A 10,128-nucleotide genomic window follows, 5' to 3' on the forward strand; every position below is an offset into this window, starting at 1 on the left:
CCGCGGTGCCCGAGGGGACCCTCGGGGTGCGGTGCGTGCCCATCCGTGTCATGCCTCTGGTAGGCTGGCTATGGCTGGGTCTGTCTACCCTGGGGGGCGCGCTGGCAGGGCCCTGGGCCCTCCCGTGCGTCCTCCCGTGTGAACTCCGCGCTAACTCACGCGCTGGCAGAGAAGCACACCTGTTTGCGCAGCCTGTTCACGCGGCTCCGGTCGTGTGGCTCCCTGGGGGGCTAGGCGAAGTAGGGGCCTGGGCGGGGCTTGACCCGGCCAAGCTCCACTCAGCCGTCTCCTCGCACTCACTAAGGGGTTAGCCCCCTCTCTCCACGGGCCCCGCTTACCTCCGGCTGTGCTGGGGGTCGGCGGGGGGCTCCGCGGCTGCTGGAGGGTTTCTGGGGGGCTTCGGGGAAGCGGGGGCGCAGCGGGGAGGCGCAGCGAGCTTTCACCCGCGCGTCTCTCGCCGCTTCCGAGCCTAACTGGGCTTTTTTCCCGGTCGGCGGGCCCTTTTAAACTGCGCGCATGCGCAGTGGGCCTGCCGTCGAGGAAGCTGCTCTTAGGGCAATAAGGGGGCCCTGCCCGGGATTATTTTGCTTCATGCAACATTTTCCATTTTTATCACTCTTCTCCAAGCTCTATAGGATGTCTGTGTCTCTTTAATTGACTTTGACATTGAGAATTATCTATTGTCGGTTTAAAAGATTTTTTTTTTCATGTTTAAAATCAAAATTAGACAGCTGTGGACATTTCTTGCTAAATGTTCCTAATAAAATGCTCAGCATCTCATTTATTTTCTCATCAAAGATTCATTTCCATTAGTGTCTGCATGGTGATAGTATATTTAATTCTAACATTCCAGATACTGATGCTGCTTTTTTCTATCAATTGGTTATAATTCTCTATGATGTCATCATTACTGTAGATTAAAATAACAACATTTCACTGTTATAAAATGTCCTATATTTGCAAAAGGGACTAGCAGCTCTGACATCTCAAGATTTGAGATACATCAGTAGGCCCTGATCATCAGAGGATTTTCCTTCTTAAAATCAGGTGCCCTTTCAGGTATGTCAGAGTTGGGGACCGAAATCACTAATCTTTTTTTTTTTTTTTTAATAGTTCTGTTTCCTAATTCAGTGAGTGTCTATGTGTGTGTACGTACACTCTCTCTCTCTCTCTCTCTCTCTCTCTCTCTCTCTCTGTGTGTGCATATATGTATATAGGCACTTGAACCGAGAGCTTTTATTGAAGACATTACTGAATGGTATGTGCGCTTCAGATTACTACAGTTCTTCATAAAATACTATATTACTTTAAAAATAGTGTATAGTCATAGAATTAAATGATAGGCACTGTATAGCTCATGCACAAATTGGGAAAATTAAGGTTGCAACTTTAACTGTAATGATACCTGCATTGGTAAGGTACTACTGAACTCTGAAATGCTGTCTCTTATCCAACCATTTTTTTCTGTCTTGTTTTTTGAGGTTGATGAACAGAGGTAGCAAGGAAACTAATTTTTTGTGCTGGAATAATTATCAAGTTTGGGACATGTTAGGAATAATCAAAAATACAAATACAAAATGGGTGACACCTGGCTGGATTGACAGCATTGTGTAGAAGGATTTGGGAATCTTGATAGATCACAGACCCAATATGAGTCTACACTGTGTTGCAGCTACACAAAAGTTGAATGCAGTTTTAGGATGCATCAACAGAAACATGAGGTACAAGATGCAGGAGGTGGTAGTGCTTCTACTCAGCACTGGTTAGGCCTCCTCTAGAGTACTGCATGAAGTTTTCAGCTCCACATTTAAATATGGACATGCAGAAGTCAGAGACAGTTCAGACGTGGGGAAGAAAAATGATAAAGGGCTTGGAAGGCAAGTCTTATAAGGAGAGGCTGAAAGAAGTAGGCAAGTTCAGCTTGCAGAAAAGGCATTTAAGAGGAGACATGATAGCAGTCATCAAATAATTAAAGGGCTGCCATAAAGAAGAGGGAAAAGACCTCTTTTCTTTTCTGCTGCAAAGTGGACCGCCACTGGTTGGGGATGATCTAGGTGTATCTATGCACGTATTCACCTCAGTTAACATTTCCACACCTAGGTTAATTTTGGTTGCCATGTAGAGCTGAACCCTGCTGCTGTGTGTGTTAAGGGTTTTTAACAGCTTCCTCAAAGGTCCCTTCCAGCCCCTAACAACTATGAAACTATGAAAGGCATTGTCTGTAGCTAAGGCTGGGGATTTTGATTGGGGTGCCAGTACTCTTGCTAGGACTAAAACCTGGAGATTCCTGGCTAGGGTGTTTTGCTCCCCTGCGCAGGGTCAGATTGATCAACATAGTTTGAGGTCAGGAAGGAACCATACCCCATGAGCAGATTGGTATGAACTGTTTTTGCCGCTCTAGGTAGTTGGGGTCATGGCCTTCTACCTGGGATCGCTTTAGTGTATATTAACAACCTTTACAGCAGCAGCACAAGCTTCCCTGGTCTTTCTGCTTTACCTGTGACAGGTTAGGGTGCTAGGTCTTGTATTGTGTCAGGGTTGACTGTTTAGTTTTGCTAGGAAAGACAATAGCTTTGCATAGGAGGGTTTGGATAGGGATGAGCCTGCCTCAGGCAAGCCATTGAACTAGGTGACTTGTGGAGGTCTCTTCCAGCCCTACTTCTCTTTTATTCTCTGAACTTTTTATCCTGAATTTGGATGAAAATGTAAACACTCAAAAATGTTTGTGGAAATGAAATTATACAGCATTTCATTTTGGAAATGGAAAAAACAAAGAGACATAATTTTTTCTATAAAGAAATATGTGCTTGGAGTTGCTAGGAAGCAGTTTGCTGAAATACTAGTGATCTTTACCAGCCACTGCAGAGTGTTTCAGTTTCTGTGACTCCAGGGTACTTCACAATGTGGCCTGTGTCAGGGCTGGGAATTTCAGGCCTTCAGACTCCTAGGCCACATCAGCATTTTATTGGGCATTTTCTCTGTGAAGTGGGGCAAATGGGTTAAAATTCTTTTAGCAGGAAAGGGAATTAAACCAGGGTCTCCCATGTCCTTTGAGATATTTGGTAGGAGAAAGTTACTATGGGGACAAGTCTCATAAATCTAGCTATTCATGTGCAATACCCAAGCATTTCATTTTGGATTCAGTGCAATATTCTATATGGACTGAAAGAAAAACAATGTTTTTTTTGTTTTCATTTTCATAAGAAAAAACAAAAGTATCATGGTCAATGACAAGCTCTGTGTATTTATTATTTTTAGTTTATTAGCTAAACCAAAAGCAAATAACCAGGTATTTTCTCAGCCCTGCTCTATAGTAATTCTGGTATGAAATTTCCAAGGTGTTTTATTTTTAAAAGGAAAAATAAGGAAACAAAATACATTTAGAGGGAAAATCTGTTTTCATCTCTTTAGTGTTTTACAAGTGGTATTGTATCTACTTATTGCACCTGTAATGCAAATGAAGCATTGATAGGCTAAGGGGTTGAGCTGGAAAAAAGAGAGCAGCTGTTGGGGTTAGGTAATTTCAATACTTCTCTTTCTGGAGCTAAATTAAGTCAGAATAGATTACGTGCATGTCTGTGTCCACAGTACCTGGTCACTTTAACTACTGTGAAAGCCAAAGAGCTTTGTGATTTCTGAGTGATGGGGGAATCCAAAAGGGTTCAGTTTTATTATTCCACTTTCCTCTGTAAGAGCATGTAAATATTTTCCCCCCAAAAAGCAAAGTTCAGTTTTGCTCTGATGATTTATTGTGTTAAATCTGGTAACTAAATTTAATCAATGAAGTGTGAAATAGAAGGATTTTAATCCTGCTTTAAGTGCAAATCTCAGTGCTATCGTAACGATGGAGTAGCTAACAAACACCACTTCTATAATGCCAAATGTCATATCATCTAGAGAACATATATCATCATGTAAAAAGTCCAAATTAATTACAAAACCTGCAATTAATTTTGAATATTCAATCCCTGCAATTATAAACAGAGTCCTTCTTTCACTACCACTAACAAAATCAACTCTGAAAAGTGGAAACAAGGTAACTGTTAGGGATGGGGGGCATGTGCAGATCATGGGATTAATACTGACATGCCTCATTCAATTTATTTCCTCTGCTATATTTGGAAAATAATATGCCATGTGCTGTACAGTGACGGTTTAATCCCATCAGTTTCCCCACTTCATAATCTTCAGGGTTAGCGAAATATTACACTATTGATTTATGGATGCCATTACAAAAGTGCTCTGTGCTATATTTTTTTTTATAATGCTCTATATGTTGCATTCAGCAACATGCTGAGTTTTAATAAACAAAATTAATCCTTTTTGTGAAGCTTTTCTGGCTTCACATTTAAAAGGTAGCTGAGAAAAAGGGGAACTCTGACAGTAACTTCAGTATCAGATCAATCAGGTCTTTTTTTAATAGGCCAGGAATTCTTTTGATGTTTGTAGAAGACTTAACTACTTAAGTTAAGTAACTCAAACAGGAGTAAAGATGTGTGTTTGGATTTTTCACCCCCCCCAGAATGTTTATTCCTGAAAAAAGAATAAGCCGTTTGATGGGAAAGCAGTAATTAAGGCACTGATAACCCTTATGGGAGCTATGGTTACTTACAGACTGCAGCACAGCAGTATACAAAATGGTGCTCAGTTTGAAACAATTTTATTACAAAAGTTTTCCTGGATTTGAAAATGACTGCATCAAGGAGGACAAGGTTCTTTGTGTAAATGTGATATCTTTTATTAGACCAACTAAACAGTTGGAAAAATTGCGTCAGGGAGAACTCGGGGAATGTTATTGTCTTCCATGTTTGCAGATTCTAGATATTAACAGGTCATCTCAAGCTGCTATTGTGGTTCAGTGGTTCCTTATCTGCCATGTGGGAGAACTGGGTTTGATTCCTGGACATGCATATAACTCCAGCCATCAAGGCCCTGAACATCCATATTCAGTCTGGTCTTTAGATGCTGTTTCAGTGGTCTAAAACAGGGTAGAGGGTCTGGGTAACCTCCCTGCCTCCATACTTCTGCCTAGGTGTAGGTGCTGAAGTTCTGGGTTTTCTCAGGCATACACCATAATCCAGAAGGATCAAAAGTTGTCTACTACTACTACAAATGGAAAAATACATTTGATTTCTCCTTAATAGTGTTCAGACTTGGTATAAAAAGCACATACCATGTGAATAACAGTTTTTTGCTACCAGAGCAGTATAAATGTATTACTCTAAGTAAGGATGATACATGGCACTCGGCACAAAATGCTAAAAAAGAATAGTGCATAAGGGAAATATTTTGTTGGCCAATATAGCTTATGGGATGAGAGTTTATTTAGCTACAGGGGGAGATCAGAAATAACCTTTTCATGCATTGTGGCCCACAAAATTACAGCTGCCATAATTTTAGATCTACAAGCTGAACTTCTCCCTCTAAAAAGAAATATAGGGGCAGATATCATGTAGATCCATTGTCCTGCCTCCCTCTGCACCACCTACGCCATTGAGTCTGAAAATAACACCTTATAAATAGGAGTACCTGTGGACATGCTTCTGTGGCTCAGCACTAACCTGTACAAACCACTTTGACTGCCTGAAGCAGAAAGCATTCCAGTGGTTACATAGTACAATGCATACACTTGGTGCCCTCTTTGCAAGGTATTGAGCCTGTCTTTAGTGCAGGTATCTATTCCAAAAATATACAACGTGCCCATATCATTTACAGGCTGGGTCAAAGATCAAAGCTAAAATAGCAAAATCAGGCAAAATTAAGATCAAGATTATCCAAATGAACTCTTGTAAAGACTCCCATTGTATCAGAACAAGAACATTATGATGTTACAAATCCAGCTCTGAATCTGAATGTTCCAGCTTCAAGCCCTGATCTAACATTTCTTCCACAACTGGAATAACATTCGAGGTAGTATGACATCCTTTTTACCTGCCACAAACTAATGAATAGCTATGCACACACACTGTAAAATAGAATTCTTAAACCCAAGTAGAATTTTTATAGCCCAGAAAAGGAAGAAGTGTCAGAGACTTCATGGAATCAGCAGACAGAGACAGCAATTTCAAGTTTTGCTGTTAATTTTATGTGAAAGATGTCAGATACAATTGATAAATATACATGATACATGTATATTTTATGTATCGAATATAAATGATACATGTTTCGTTTGACATGGTCAGCCATAATCATTATGAAATCTTGCCCTGTCTTCGTATCTGTGACTGTCCTCTCTTGGTGCTCCTCCCACCCCCCTCATGAATTTAGTGATACAGCATGTTCTTCAGAGGGTCCTCTTTTCCTTTTCCTTTTTTTTTTTTTTCAGGATTCTGCTTCATATGTGAACAAAAACTGAACTTATATTTCTTGTATTTCTGTGGCAACTCAGAGGATTACATCTCTATTTAGAGATATGTTACTTTTCATCCAAACTTAATCTTGGCCTGTTCGTCTGACATCTTTTCATGGATGTCAAGCTCAAGGTCAACATGACTTAAAAATATCTCTTAATCCTGCCCTTATTTAAAACTTCTCCATTACCTCCTTTCTCAATTACTATAGGCAATGCTGTCTTCCTTCCTATACTTCAAATCTTTAACCCCAGAGTCATCATCTACTAAGAACTTTGCTTCTTGCATCTAAATTATGTCTAGGTCTTGCAGATTTAGTGTGTAACATCTATAAGATACAGCATTGTCTATCCATCTGCAAAGTTAAAGTTCATCCAGGCTGTCTTCATCTCATGTCTTGATTATTGCAATATCTTTTTCTTTGGCCTTGGCAAATGTGATCCTGCCTCTCATATTAATGGAGACTGCTGCTGTACAGTATATTTTCCCTGTTTGTTACCTTGACCATGTTATGTCTTTCTTTGTATCTCTCCAGAATCTTCTGCTTCTTGGTCATGTGAAATGTAAGTTAACTATCTTAACTTTCAAAGTCCTTCAAGTCTTACACCACCCTACTTTCATATCTCCAATCCAGTATTAAGTTTTTTACTCCCACCTTCAATACTCCAGTGATGTCAGCTTCTACCACACATTTGTTTAATTTTTAGACAAGTAGCTTTGCATTTTCTATAATGGTACTTGAAAATAACTTGCTATAAGTACCTGCAAAACTAATGCATAATCCATATTATAAATCCTCTTAAACACTCTCCTTTGTTGGGGTGCATATAAAATAAACTGACAAAGTGATGTGGACAAATAAACAATTTATACAGAGTTAAAGGAGGAGAATGAAGACTTATTACACATCACCTGATCCACAATAACTGTAATGTGTCCACTCTTCTGTGGTACTTCACCATTTATTTAATTTGACATAAACTGCACTGGTTCCATTAACTGTGGAAGAAGTTTGACATATGAAACAGTTATGCATAACAGCTCATGTGCTCCACCTTTTGACTCAGCATAATTTTTTCTGTCAGCATCCAAAGTAAAACTGCTTATATGCTGAGACTATTACTTACCATACCAAGAGCAATAATGTATGTTTTTTCCTTATGCTTCTTTGTCTGTCTCCGTCTGCTGTAAGCTCTGTGGTTCAAGGGCCATCTTTGTTCTGTTCATAAAGGGTCTAACACATGACTTGTCACCTTGACTTATCATTACAGTACAGGTTAAAACATTCACAAAATCTAGATATTAATAACAATTGTAGCACTTTCTCAAGTGCTACAATAATGCTTTTAAAAAATGAATTAAAATTCAATCAAAAACAGACATCATTTCCAGGTCTACCATAATAGCCAAACAGTACCATGAAAAAAATGGAATAAACTTGATTTGCTTTCAATTTCTTATCTGCTATTCATATAAGCCCCTAATGATCTTGCAATTGAGATTTGAGGAATATTTTTCTCAATCCCCAAAATCTTGTATCCTGCTATGTCAGACGTGCATGGCAGGATGAGCAGTTTTTGGGATTGAGGATAAAATTCCTCAGATCCCAAGTGCATGGCTACATAACAAGGAGTATGGCATGGGGAACCTGGTTCTTCAAGGCAGGTAAAACTGGCATGCCTTTCAATGGATGAGGAGCAGCTGTAGGTCCCCAGGGCTGTCTTCAAGTATAAAATGAGGAGATCACTGGGTCCCAGTTTCCAGTGGAAGTATGTAGCTGTGGAGTGGGTAGCTTTTCAGTCCTGTTGCATGTACCCTGGCACAGAATGGCATGTGTGCAGCTGGAGACTGGGAACTTCCTGATCCCTACCTGTATGTGCCCTAGCCTGAACCAGGGTGCATGCAACTGGGCACTAGGGGCCTGGCTTCCTATTTGACCTTGCTATGGACCCAGAATCAGGCTGCACATCATGGCTTAAATGATTCTACACAGGCAGAAGCCCAGAGTTTCCCAATGCAGGAATATTTAAAGTCACACTTCGTAGCCTGATGCTGCTTGCCACACATTCAAATTAGGACATGATACAAACAAGCCACAAAGCTGCTCTACATTAAAAGTAGAACAGATTTCTGGCCTTTTTGACATCTTGTCACATAATACATTCCTGAAACGTGGAGATATGTGGCATGTTATGATGTATGGCAATATTAAAATGTTAGTTGTGCTATAAATGTAACATCTGTCAGGAGCCATTGGCTAAAACTTTCAGATCAGACATATAATAGTGGGGTGTATTTGAACTTCTCTTAGTATAACTAGATCTGGATCCTGATTGGGACTTCTGGCCATTATAGTAATAAGAATATTTTTTTATTTTTCCAAGGGGGTGGGGGGGGGATAGCTAAAGTCAGCTATCTTTCTAATTGCCCCAACTCTTCAGGTCAATACATTATAAGTGGTGTCACTTATGTACTCTCTGAAGATTAGCGGAAGCAAAGATGAAAAATAAAACTTTGCTTGATGTTGGGATATTAAAAGTACTATTCTGACACTGAATGTCATAAATACACTATGCTCATACACTGGATGTCATAAATATTATTTCTTCAGCAATGTGAACAATCTTCAGATCTCAGCCACTGTTTATACCTTCCAAATTATACTTTCTGTGTTGTTAGCATTATATTATGACTTCAATGACCCTTGAACTGGTAAAGCTTCAGTTTATAGCATGACCCTTCAGTTTTGTCAGCTTTCTTTAAAAAACACCTTTAATAAATGGAATGAGGGGTAGAGAGAATAAAGTAGGCAGAAAGATAGAAGGGGAATTAAACATTGAACTAAGCAGCCCCAAAGGAAATGTTAAATAATCATGGATCAAAAAGTTTCAAATCTGTAGCTTGATGTTGAAATATAGACTAGCATTTTCTTTACCTTGGTGCATTTGGGGTATTATAAAAGCAACACAGAAATAAAACAGAGTAAAGCATCATTCAATAACATTCACTCTCCTAAGGACACCAAGGTTATAAGGGGGTTCTACCACAAATTCTAACTTTATTGACATCCTTTATAAAAGCCTTTGATCAACAACTGAAATAGACTTATTGTGAGTTTGAGAGCTCTTTCTTTAGAAGTATAATAATTAGTATTTAGGTTTTGTCAGTTTTGTCACCAGCCCCACCCAATCTTGGGGTGTTCATGGGATGTAATGCAGATTTTCTTGTGTTTGTTGTACTGATATGGCATGTGTGGTCTCATTGAAAAGCCCACATTATCCTGCATCCATGTGTGTTGCTTTTATCACTGTATAGATGATTATGCTGTCTTTATTATTTTTATATATGAATATTATGATATTGGGTATGGTTTAGTCAAACAAACTAAGGTATGAATACTTTAAGAAAAAGGTATAGAGAAAACTGGTAGTATTTCTTGCCATTTTGTTTTAGGGCAAAAACAATTGCCAATCCCATTTGCAGTCAGAAGTAGCCATTGGTGGGATTGGCACCCATTATTGCAACGGGATAACAACCATACAATAGCAAATGCATCTAGGAGAAATGGCTCATTAGCCAGTGGAATGCCAGATGTCCCAGAGAAAGCAATTTCTAGAGAAGTCTGAGACCCACGAGCAATTAGGATGATGGTGATGCAGGAGTGGATTTGGCTTAGGGATATTTTAAGGTATATCTATTAGGTAGCTGGGGTCTTTGGATCTTAGGCTTTGGGCTGTGCCCAAGTCCCCAGTGGTCAGGGCTCACAGGATCAGCAGGA

Source organism: Alligator sinensis, unplaced genomic scaffold (assembly GCF_000455745.1).
Source record: "Alligator sinensis unplaced genomic scaffold, ASM45574v1 scaffold348_1, whole genome shotgun sequence".
NCBI classification, from domain to species: domain Eukaryota; kingdom Metazoa; phylum Chordata; order Crocodylia; family Alligatoridae; genus Alligator; species Alligator sinensis.